At 37.3% G+C, this 9,828-nt stretch overlaps 1 long non-coding RNA gene across 1 annotated transcript; it reads right to left on the bottom strand.

Annotated features, from left to right (window-relative positions):
- Window positions 1-5,814: 5,814 nt before the first annotated feature.
- LOC140340376 (uncharacterized) lies at window positions 5,815-9,770 on the bottom strand. Its single transcript, XR_011922638.1, has 3 exons — window positions 9,653-9,770; window positions 7,726-7,856; window positions 5,815-5,933 (listed from the first exon to the last, which is right to left on the bottom strand). It is a non-coding gene; the product is annotated as an uncharacterized lncRNA (long non-coding RNA).
- Window positions 9,771-9,828: the final 58 nt, after the last annotated feature.

Genomic DNA, 9,828 nt, shown 5'->3' with positions numbered 1-9,828 from the left:
TATTTGCAATTATTGGTATTCTTCTATTCAGCTAAATACTTTCTCTTAAAGTGCTTGGTCAGTTGAATTTGTTAAGGCGTGCAAATCCCACTCATCAAACTTTGTGCTGAGCTTCACCAAAATAATATGAGTTTATAGTGTGATCATTACTTGGTTTGGGGGCAGAAGTTGATATGCATAACACAAAGCAGACAATTTCAATAGTACTTTCATGTTTCTTTTAATATTTTTGTCTGGACTTTTAAAGTAGAACTAAATGTAAAAAAAATAAATTGTAAACAGTGGGGTTGTTTATTGCAGAATTGACAAGTGATGTCCCTTCCATTTAAAAGAAACTTACCTCCCTGGTTACAATGTTTTTTTAATTTGCATTCCCAACTGCTGGGAATAAATGAACTCCCTGCGCATGTGTGGGATTTACATCATTTCCTCATGGCCAAGCAAAAAAGCTGAAGCTCCTACTAATTTTTTTTCTATTTTAGTCCTATTTTAATATTTGTTAGAACATTTTCTTGAAATCTGCTTTCTCAAATTTTTAATTTTTCTATATATTTATCTATTATTCATTATATACTTAAATGACCAGGCCTGAATGACGTAATTTGTGCACATGTACTCGAGTTCATTCATTTCCAGCAGCTGCCCATGCCGGGATATTGCACATGTGCAGCTCAGTGTACTATATAGAAAAGATTGGACGGTAAATTTTATTTTATTGCGAAAGAGTCATTGGCTTGTCCCGTCTGCAAAAAAGAACTTGCCTGCTGGCAATTTTTGGTTTCTTAGGTTTGGTTTCACTTTAATATATTCATTTTTACAGGTAATAAAGGTAAGATATCACCTCAACCAACTTTTTGAACAATGCTACATGCCACAATAAACAACGAAGCACAAATATAGCTGACAAGGGGGAACTTTAACAATTGACTAAAAGTATATATAAAACCATTGTTTATTGTACAGACATTACAAATTTTATAACACAGTCCTCATAGTAATAGTCTTCATGATACAGTAATTATAGTTTGACACGTTTCTCGGAAAACAAATACCGTTACATCAGGAACATGATTCATGAGACAATGAATGGACCAGCGGAGTTCTTTAAATCAAGGTGGTCTATAGTGGAATAGCCCTCAAGAACGGTTGTGACCTCAACTGGGCACAAATTTGTATGTTAGCCTGTCAGTTTCCCAGGATATAACTCTTCTACAGTTAGTTGTACTAAACACTCTTCTATCTGAATCAAATCCCCATTGGTGAAAATCAAAGAGTTGATCAAGATTTTTTTATTCCTTCTATAGCTAGAATTATTACTGCTGTAGGGGAGGCTTTGATATTCATTATGAATCATGTTCCTAATGAAGGGGTATGTGATTTCCACAAACTGCCTCAAAATATATTACTATATCATGATTTTTTTTTTTTTAATGTCTGTACAATAAGCAATAGTTTTATATATACTATTGGTCAATTGTTGAATGTCTTTAAAGTCCCTTCTTGCCAGCTATATTTGTGATTCATTTTTACAAGTGTCATCTGACAGCGGCTACTTTTGCCATTACCGGAGTCTGATTTCAGTGTATGTTTTGCTTTGATAATCTAGAATAATAGTTTACTTATAAAAGTAATATTACAGTGTTCAGTCTAGCTTGGAATTTGTGTGCTTTCCAGTCATTGGCACATCTGCACCAGGTCCTTTATGACTTGAAGATGTTATGCTAGCCTATACAGCTCTGATAAAAAGATTGTAAACCAAGCTGTATGCACATTTTTTGCTTATCGATCCATTCCCTCCAGCATGTTCTTCACTTTGTTCCTATTCATTGGGTCATGCCCAACAAAGCATTCTCTATTCCTCTATAGTTCGTTTCCTTTCCAGTTCAGCTTTCATATTTTTTCCTGTTTGGTGTTTTATTTTACTGTTCTTTTTTAAAGGTAAATAGCATTGCTATATATTTTAGTTATATTTGTTTTTTCTAAAAAGATTGATAATATTATGATCATGCTTTGTGTTATCACTAAGGAGTATAAATTATTGAAAATGCAAAAATTTGAATTTAAAGCTAAGGGGTATTAATTTGTGAAAACCTTGCTTTATGATTCACACAAGGAATGTTAGCTGGACATCACACAACTGGAAATGAGATGTGGATAGCAGACTTTAGACTTTGGAATTGTATGTAAAAGTTGTAACTATTATTGTTGTTGTTGTTAAAGTTGTTACTAATATTATTTAGATACAATCCATAAAGTGCATGCATTCATTTTGGCCATTCTTTTTTTTATATTTTATCTTATTATGTGAAGCCTCGTGGACATGGAGGGCCTGATTTATTAAAGCTCTCCAAGGCTGGAGAGGATACACTTTCATCAGTGAAGCAGGGTGATCCAGCAAACCTGGAATGGATTTTTTAAAAGTAATTTGTTATTTCTTAGCAAATGTTTTCAGTCCTGGACCAGACCCATTGCAGGTTTGCTGGATCACCCAGGTTCACTGATGAAAGTGTATCCTTTCCAGTACTAGAGAACTTTAAGAATTCAGGTCCAGAGAGTCAGAGATCTGAAATGGTTGCCGCAGTGTAACAAACTGCACACAAGGAGTAGAATGCAGCAGTTACAATAACATGATCAGAGAAAGACACATAGAAAAATAAAAACAAACGGCACTAAACTCTAACAAGCTGAGGTTAAAACTTTACATTCATTCAATGTATCAGTCATGGTAACTATCTGTGATGAAGCATGAAGACCAGGCCCAGGCCTATTATTCTATCACTTATTATGACATTCTAATTTTACAAATAGGCATTTACTGTTTTTTTTTTTTTTTTGATGAAAATAATTCAGCAGTACGGATGTGTTCACATGATTGTATAGGAAAGAGCATATGCAATTTGTAAAGTAAACAAAAAAATAAGCAGTAAAGAATTTTTTATGCAGTTTCCCTTGTAATAGGCAGATTTTCTTAAAAAAACAAGAAGTAACAAGTTCAACAAAACACAGACAACAAAAAACAAAAGGCACGGTACTGTGCTGTATGGAGACACAAATTGTGTAAATATAATTTGAATCTGGAACTAACTATATACATACAGACTATGTGTATGTGTGAATTTAACTGTAAACTCTATGTGAATGAAGGAATCTTTATGGGACATTCAAATGTTTTTAAGCCTCCCCGTCTTCTATCTCTTCCCCCCTGGGTCCATGAATAAAATCTGGTCCATAAAGCAAAAAAGTTTGCGCTACCCTGGAGTACAAGATGAGGGAAATGATGGATTCCCATGCATTCTCTACAAGATTTCATGTGTCTTCCTTGGACCATTATACAGACATAACCAACCTACAGGACCAGCATGGACTGTATGATTCCAGCTGACATTCTAGCTTGCTGGAATTTATAGTTCGTCCTTGCCACATAATCTCAGATTTCCTAAACCCAATAAATTCAGCTGAAGCTGTGTTAAATAATTCAGTTTATGCTGCTTGCATAGCAGTGTATTTATAATAAGAGCATTAATTTCAACAGAATACAAAAGTTTTATGACCGTCATCTAACAAGCATTTCCTTAAATGTCTGCATGTTTTATTTGGAAAGGAAAAAACATCCAATTATTTACCCAGGTGCAGCAATGATATTTCAAACAGCTTTTTTCCATATGCAGTAGTTGGAGCGTGCCAATAACTTATAAAGCAGAGAAAAGATATTGTCCCTGACACAACTGTGTATGTATATTCTTCCCACACAGCTGCGAATTCCCTACATCCAGATTTGTTTTCTCTAATTTATTTGGATCAACAGAACTGCATTGTGGGGGAGGGGGTTGTGAAAATTGTTTAGCGCTGCACATTTTCTGTTTAAAAGAAACCTTTATCAAACAAACCGTGAAAATACGATTGTAGTAAAATATATCATAAACTGTTTTATAGAGAAGAAAAAGAGAAAGTTAAGAAATAAAGTGTATGCCAAGCCAAAAACTTTTTTCTAGTTTTGGATAGAGTGGGGAAGGATTATATCTCCTGCCAGATTTTCAATGCTGTTTGTTAGAAAGTTATCTCTGCCGTGCTGACATTAGTAGAGGTGGAAAATCTGCAACAGGGACACAGACAAAAAAAACAAAAACCCAACTGCCGTTCTAACTTTTCCCCACTCCATCTAAGAATAAAAGTTTTGGCTGGACTAATACTTTGATTGGACATGCTCATAAACATATTAAAGTGTAGCATTCATTGTTCTGTGATGCACCTCTTAGGAATACATTAATTTTAGTTGTCAGCCAAGGAACTCTGTGATAATAGAGTAGTCATACACCAGGTTTCCAAAGGTTCCTCGGGCTGTGGCAGACTAATCTCCCATTTGATGGTATCCAACTTGCCTACCCATCTTCTTCTGTCTTTTGAAACCATCACTACTTCCCACCACTACATATCTCCCATCCAATTGTGTGTAAATTCCCCCTCCTACTAGATTGTAAGCTCTTGGGGACAGGGCCCTCTCCTCCTGTATCACTGTCTGTATTAGTCAGTCATTTGCAACCCCTATTTAATGTACAGCGCTGCGTAATATGTTGGCGCTATATAAATCATGTTTAAAAATAATAATAATAATAATAATCTACCCTAGGGTCCAAGGACAGTTGCATGACACCAGTGATATTTTCAACTGTCTATACAGGTAGTGTTCTGTTCACCACTGTTAGGGGACTCTTCCCCACTGATCTCAAATAATGAATTAATTTTTGAAGTTTTCCTGAGATTTTAATTAATTAAATTAATGAAAGGGTTATTCTGCGGTAAAAAGGTTGAGAAAAGCTGCATTAGAGAGACAGAACACAGAAAATAGCTGTTCTAATGTAGCAGGTACAGTAATCCCCATTGGAGCTTTATACATTTCTTAACCCAGGTGCAGAATCTGAGGGTTAATCAGGGTCAGTCATTTTATGTTTATAGGGGTTTAATAAAATGTGGAGTCTGTAAGCAAGAGAGTGGGGTGCAGCAGACTCGGAAAGACACATTCTAGTCTTCTGGGATGTACAAACTCTGAAAACCACAAATAAGTGCATATGGGGTAATCCACTCCGATGCCCCATCTTCTCCGATGTTCCTGGAGGTCCTTCACTTAGTTTCATATTCAGATAAGATCAGAACACAAGCCAAAAGACAGACCCAGGCCCAACCACAATAGCTTCTATAGGCTCCCCTAACTGGAATGCTTTCTATAGACATCTAAATATATTGTTTAATGGGACTTTTAGTTTGGCATATTTAGTCAAACTTTTTTATTTTGTTAAAAAACATAGGTTTTAATAATTACAAAATATAAACATCATATTAAAAGATTATGTTGTTGCAAAGTACACAACATATACCATAAAGGAGAACAATATTCTAATTAACATTAAATGTATATCGGGTAAGTATTCAACCACATACAATATTAAAGCAGTTCTCTATGCTGATTCAAAATATACATCCAACTTTCAACACATTTCGCAGATCAGGTCTGCTTCTTCAGGAATGTTGGGAATAAGTATTATAAACAACAGTATTTTAAAACATGATTATGACACATATTTAGACACATTGGCCCTGATTTATTAAAGTTCTCCAAGGCTGGAGAGAATACACTTTCAACAGTGAAGCTGAGTAATTGAGCAAACCTGGAATGGATTTCCTAAATTCAAGCTATTTGTTAGCAAATGTTTTCAATCTTGGACAAGATCTATTCCAGGTTTGCTGGATCACCTGGTTTCACTGATAGAAGTGTATTTTCTCCACCCTAGGAGAACTTTAATAAATCGGGGCCATTAATTCATACATAATTTTAAAAAGCTTTCTATAGGTGATTTGCAGTGAGTGGTTGCAGCAGACAAACATCCTTCATTTAGGATCAGTTCTCTTCCCTTCTTATCTGCTGACATCCTCATCATCTGTAAGAAAAAGAAATCAATCTCTGAGATGGGGAGGCTTGCAGAAGAAGAAACCATAGCTATAGCTAAATAACTACAATATATTCACCAGATACGTAAACTAAATTGCAGTTAAGCACTTCTAACTGACCGGGTCTCTACATTAATTATGAATTATCGCTGGCTGAACCACCCACTTGCCACTTGATATTTCTTGGGAAATCTTCTGGCTCTTCCTTCTTCCTCTCCTACACAAAGACTTTCCATTCCCCCCTGATGTTTTGTTTGATCTGTAGCCTTCTCTAGTATGAAAATATAAAAGGCAGTGGAAAAACATCTGGAATAAAGGAGATCTTGCCAGGTTAAGGCCGAAGAGATTTTAGAGGACCGTGTATTCTTTAAGCCTATAGTCCATGAGCTGTGCTATTAACAGTCATGGTTTGATAAATAATAACAGCACAATCACATAATTTTTAGGTTTTTTTGTCACACTGCAGCAAGGCACATGTGTAAAAATATCATATGGTTCTATCAAAAGGTATATTATATTACCAAAAGTATTTTAATAGGTAAGTTCCTATGTTTCCAGTGACGGGGACTCGTAATGGTTCATCATGCAGGACATTTTAAACAATTTTGTGTGGCCTACCTGGTAACAACCGATTGGGAAAGATCCATTATATTTGTAACCCTCTACACAAAACCAACTCCAAAAAGACACGGCCTGATGTGGGGGAACTTGTGTGACCTGCACAAAGCTTTAAATATATTGATTTCTTTATATTTCTACTCCACTATTGCAAGCCAAGACTTTTTTGCTCTTTTTGGCTAAATACCTAAACCTAACCTAAACGAGTGGAGGCTGTTGTATCCACAAAGGTGTGTATTCTGGTGGAATGCAGGGCCATGGTTTTTGGATTGGAATGTCTAACAAGCTCATTTACAATTTTATGTTGGGGTCCCAATTACCATACAGCTGATACTACCAATAAGTTAACGTTTTCTATATATTTGTTCAAAAAGTACAAAAACAAGTTGAACTTGTCAGAAATCAAATGAGTTCTAATCTCCTGTGGACTCTGTCCCTGCTGCAGCTGTGTTATGAAGATGAGGATAGAGGGAGGTTTTCTGTAGTTAGCAACGTTGGGTGACAGCATTGCTCCTCCATAGAACCGGTGAAATGATTCAGTGACCCCCACCCTAAAGCCTCATACAGAAGTCTGATGGACATCAGATGATTGCCACTAGAAATGTTCTTTCATTATCTCGGACAAATGAAGAAACAAGTTCTGTAAGCACAGCTCCATTCTGTTCTATGGAGAAGGGAGGGAGGGGGAGAAGTAAGCAGCACCCCATTGTGCTCCCCTCCATAGAAATGCACCGTGGTCACTCCCCACTGCTATGACAGATGATCGACATTGGGGATTCACTGTGCACATGTCCGATTTTCACCAGAGACAAGCTCAACAGTTCATCTCAGATAACTATTATTGGACATATGTACGTAACTTAAAGTAGAAAATGTGTTACTGGCAGGATCACAGGTAAAAAAACAAAGAAATGAAAGCAAATCTAGAAAACGAATGTAGCCACCACATCTGAGCCATGACTAGTTGCAATATATACCATTTTCATTCTTGGCTTTAGATATATTTTGTTTGTATGTAGCATGCTTGAGGTCATTCCCCAGCTGCAGCTGGAACTTATTACATGTGAACAACCTTCTCCTCCTCCACCTTGGATGCTGCGTTTATCAAAATCAAGTTTAAATGTAACAACGTGGCAGAAATCTACACATAGAAGATCGACTCACGTTTTATTGTCATGATTCATAATTCAACCTGTTAATCATCTGTAAAGAAGGTCATGAGCCCGCTTCCCTGATGTGATCTTGTGTCTGTTTTCCTGTTCACTTTTCTTTTTCTGTTCTCTAATTCTATACAGCTGGTCGAAAAAGTAAAAAAAAAAAAAGTTATTTCGAAGAATTGTTCAGTGAATTTTTAATTCCAGTGTCCTGGTGCATAGATATAGAGTGGGGGGGATACCAATGTTTATGCCCCCCTTACATATGTGTTTCCTGTTGTAGTGCATGATGTATGTACATAGTTCCATGCTTAACATTTACATTATGGCGGCCTCAAACAATGCACCCATTGCACTACAGATCCATGCATTGTTGTGTTTCACTTAAAAGAGCACTCAAAACCCATCTTTTCAAACTTGCCTACCCGTCTCCTCCTATCTCCTAAAACCTTCACTTCTTCCCATCACTCCATATCTCTTCTCCTATTGGATACTTCCCCGTAGATTGTAAGCTCTTCGGGGCAGGGTCCTCTCCTCCTCATGTGTCACTGTCTGTATTTGTCTGTCATTTTCAACCCCTATTTAATGTACAGCGCTGTGTAATCTGTTGGCGCTATATACTGTTTATAATTATTATTATTAATAATAATAATAATAATAATATATTAATATTAATAGCTGCACAGACTCAGCCATGTGCTAATAAAATCATTTGGCATCAATGCAATCAGATCCAAATCTATAAGAATGGATGTGTCATTCTGAAATGTATTCTTAGGTTGTTAAAATGATCTCTTTTTCAAAGTGCATTAAAGCACAGCAACCAATCAGAATCCATCTTTCACTGATCCAACTTCCGCATAGTGAACTCTGGTTACTGTGTTTGAGGGTTTGTGAAAGTTTTGACGCTGGTAGAGTTGCACTATATGCAATATCTGGAGATATTCCAGAACCTGTTAAAGTCTGTTAGTGAGTCTCGTTAACCCAACGCGTTTCGCATGTTTACGTTTCTTCAGGGGAAGGTTCCTGAGATGTGAAGTATAGAAATATCCCAATAAATGACGTCCTAAGTATGGAAGTTTGTACAGTATCAGGGTGGGGAGCGCTTGTCCTGTCAGTCACCATCTTCATCCGCTGCTTTTCTGGGTGTTGAATTTTCAGCTATCCTGGTTGACAAGGCCAGGAAGACATAATGCACAGGCGTTCATTCAGTGCCACCAGCCCTGGGGTATTCCCGCCATATTCTAGGCATCTTATACTGGGCTTTACATACACAGCTCTGTGTAAATTAATTAAAGAATTGCAAGCAGACAGGTAAGTATGTTTTGTTGCAGAATAGATACCTGTCTCTTCTGCAATAAAAATCCTGCCTGCTCTAATATGGAACAACAGTTCCACTTTAAAGCCTAACTCCAGAACAAATAAAAATGTATTAAATAATATTAAAGTTTAGGGGAAGAAAAAGAACTTACTTCTCATCCTACAGGAGGTATAAATGTACCTATTCCGGGGTCCTCCACCCACCCCACCACTGTGCATTGCAAGGAAGAGACACAATTTATCCTGGTGAACTTCTGTCAATAATTCCTGGTGATCCTGCCATGAATGTCCTTGTTTAGACACTTCCTGATACAGGGGTGACAACGATCTCTATCTGTCAATTTGGTTTCTGAGTTGTCACCCTGATACATGATGCAGAATTATTGTCACCATTGGAATTATGGTGGACAGGAGATTGGAGATCAGCAGCACTGAGATAGAAAAAATAAGAAAAATAAATCTCAGCTCCTTCGTGGCTGCCACTGATCTCTGAATCTTCCATGTCCTCTATACATAACAATAGACAAAGCTGAACTCCAGGGGAAGAAAACTTTGGAAATACGACTTAGCAGTGATTCTAGATTCCTTTATGTGATGAGAACCTTGGGAGGAATTACCGAGCACACGTGCGGCAACATCTCATGTGGAAGTGTCTGCGGGGATCCCAACCTGAACCCTGAGAAGGGGCTCCCCATCCATAGCAAGACCACCGGGGTCACGTGACCCCCCCGTCCTCCTCCGGGCTCAGCCTATGACACGCTGACTCCCCCCGGCTCTGTCCCTTTAAGTCAGG

Source organism: Pyxicephalus adspersus, chromosome 11, assembly GCF_032062135.1.
Source record: "Pyxicephalus adspersus chromosome 11, UCB_Pads_2.0, whole genome shotgun sequence".
NCBI lineage: Eukaryota > Metazoa > Chordata > Amphibia > Anura > Pyxicephalidae > Pyxicephalus > Pyxicephalus adspersus.
This window is presented reverse-complemented; position numbering and strand designations above follow the sequence as displayed.